The sequence below is a fragment of the Oryctolagus cuniculus genome, chromosome Y (assembly GCF_051225735.1).
Source record: "Oryctolagus cuniculus isolate XC-2025 breed Fujian yellow rabbit chromosome Y, ASM5122573v1, whole genome shotgun sequence".
NCBI lineage: Eukaryota > Metazoa > Chordata > Mammalia > Lagomorpha > Leporidae > Oryctolagus > Oryctolagus cuniculus.
Genome location: NC_142889.1, coordinates 12,688,867 through 12,691,542, shown reverse-complemented (window position 1 = coordinate 12,691,542; position 2,676 = coordinate 12,688,867).

Genomic DNA, 2,676 nt, shown 5'->3' with positions numbered 1-2,676 from the left:
ACAAAGTTGGAGGTAGTTAGCAGGCAAATGATATACCCACAGGAGCCAGAGATCAGAAGCCCTTTCCCAAGGACCACACAGGGAATCTGTTCGGCCCTTAGAATGGGCTCAAATTCTCCTTCAGTCTCCCACTGGGTTGCCAAAGTTACGGAATTGTAGCGTCTCTGGAGAGTGCTCACGTGAATTCCGTGAGTTCTCTCCCCCACCGTCTCTTTTTTCACAGTCTCAGTTCAGTAGCACCACAAATTTACTAGGTCCTAATCTCCTGTTAATTCGTCCCACCCAGAGTCAGGTTTTACTGCTAGGCTCAGGGCCGGTGCAGACCTGAGGTCGCTCTGCTTATGACGTATGTCCAAGATGGCGCCTGCTCTTTGTCTTGCTCGCCCTTGAGAGGTGAGCGGAGAGAGAGAAACCCGTGTTCATACCAGTCACCTTTTTTTTTCCCTCTCTCTCTCTTCCAGTTAGCTTGGTGAAGTCCCCCCCGCCCCGGGGGTCGTTCCCTCTAGTCTCCTCTCTCCGCTTGCCTGCCGGTGTCTCGGGTTATTGAGGTTCGGCTCACCTCGCATTCCAGCGCTGGTGTGTTGAGTCTGCCGCTGATGTCCCGAACTGTGGGCTCCCACGCTCTCCACGCAGGTCTGCTCCCCTTCCAGCGCCGATGTGTGGACTCGGAGCCCTGGACTTCCCAAGTCTCCCCGCTGTTGCACTCCCCTTCGAGCACTTGCATGCAGACCCTGCAGCTTGCGCAGCTCAGTCCCGCGGCTCGGCTTCCGCGGCTCAGTCCCACGGCTCGGTCATGCGGTTCGGCTTTCGCGCGCGGTGGGCGACCTTGTTCTCCCAGTAGGTCCTCCGATTCACGCCCACTGGATCCAGAAGAGTTTTGTCTGCAATATTTTCCTGGTTCTTTTTTCTGAGGCTACCGTAACTCCCCTTTTATTAAACTAAATTTTCCCGGACTATCGGTGCGCGCCCTCACTATTCCGCCATCTTGGCTCCGCCCAATATTTCTACTTTTTATCTGTACTCCCTGCCACCATTTTATGCTTTCATTTTTTGAAAACAACCTCCTTTGAATGTGTCATAATTTGTATCACACTAAATACTTTTATAATTTTAATTTTTAGAGGCCTTTGGACTGAAGAAAATCTAGGTTCATCCATAGCAAAGCACATGGAAGGCCCTGAAGTCTACACTTCATTAGCATTTAGAGAAATCTGTCACTAGAGAGAACTGTGATACACCTGTGCAGTGTCTGAGGCCCTCTCCAGAAATTAATTAACTGATCAGTAATTTTTGTAGTAACTTACACTGACATCAATTGCTCAATAATGTGTGTAGCAACTGGCAAACATTTTGGAAATGAAAGGAGGAGTAACACACATTTATGCTAGAAATTTCTCATTTAGTGCATGATAAAGACCATTAAGATCATCACACAGTGGTGATTTTTGTCCTTATTAGTCACAAAGTTTTACCTTTAATAATCAATAAACATTAGCAGAGTAATATTGATTGGTTATCTATATAATAATCCCAGCAATGAGAATACATGTGACTCTTAGTGCCATATTCTAGAAAGAAAAGAATTCATTGGTATAGCAAAATAGTCATAGATTTGTGGACCAAAAACATGAGTATTCTAAACTATATAGATTTTTTCATATAAAGGAGGATATCATTATATTCATATAAGTGTATCTATGAACTCACTGAATCTGTTCTTTTTGTATTACTATCACATTAACATGAGAATTGATGAGAATTGTGCTGTAGTGATTATCATGTGTTTGCTATGGCCTTAAGAATCAAATGCATTAATAAAGTCCTTAAAATGTTCTTCTAAGGGCCGGCATTGTGTTGTAGTGGGTAAAGCCACTGCCTAGGTGCTGGCATCCCATATGGGTGCCGGTCGAAGTCTCAGCTGCTCCACTTCTGATCAGCTCCCTGCTAATGCACCTGATAATGAAGTAGAAGACCCAAGTATGGCCCAAGGACTTGGCCCTTTCACCCACAGGGGAGACCTGGAAGAACCTGGCTTGGGAGTGGCCTAGTTCCAACTGTTCTGGCCACTTGGGGAGTGAATGAGTGGGGGGAAGATTTTCCCTCCCCTTTCTTCCCAACCCTCCCCTCCTCTTCTCTCCCTTCCCCTCCCATCCCCACCCCTCCCCTCTCTCCTCTCCTCTCCTCTCCTCTCCTCTCCTCTCCTCTCCTCTCCTCTCCTCTCCTCTCCTCTCCTCTCCTCTCCTCTCTGTAATTCTGCCTTTCAAACAAATACTTCTTTAAAAAATGATTCACAAACTTCCTCTGAAGTATGAAATATCCTAGATCTTTATTTAAAAAAATCTACAGTCAGTTGATGGGAAACATTTTGGAAAGTTAGTGTGAAGGAGCAGGTTTGGACTTTTTGAGTCAAATGAGCTATATTTATCTCACTTCAATAAATGTGTAACTTTGGACACATGAGTCACACTGAGCCTCACTTTCCTCATTGTTGACTTTTAAAGTAATCTCTACATCAAAGTATTGTGAGGGTGTTAAGTTTTGGAAACAACATAGAAAGACCTTAGTGTACACCAGGTTCTTTGTTTGCAGGGTCTTATTGGGTCTTACCTTCAGGGCAATGTTGACTTCCCAAAATGAACTGGGAATTACTTCTTTCCATTTTCTTAACCAGTTTGT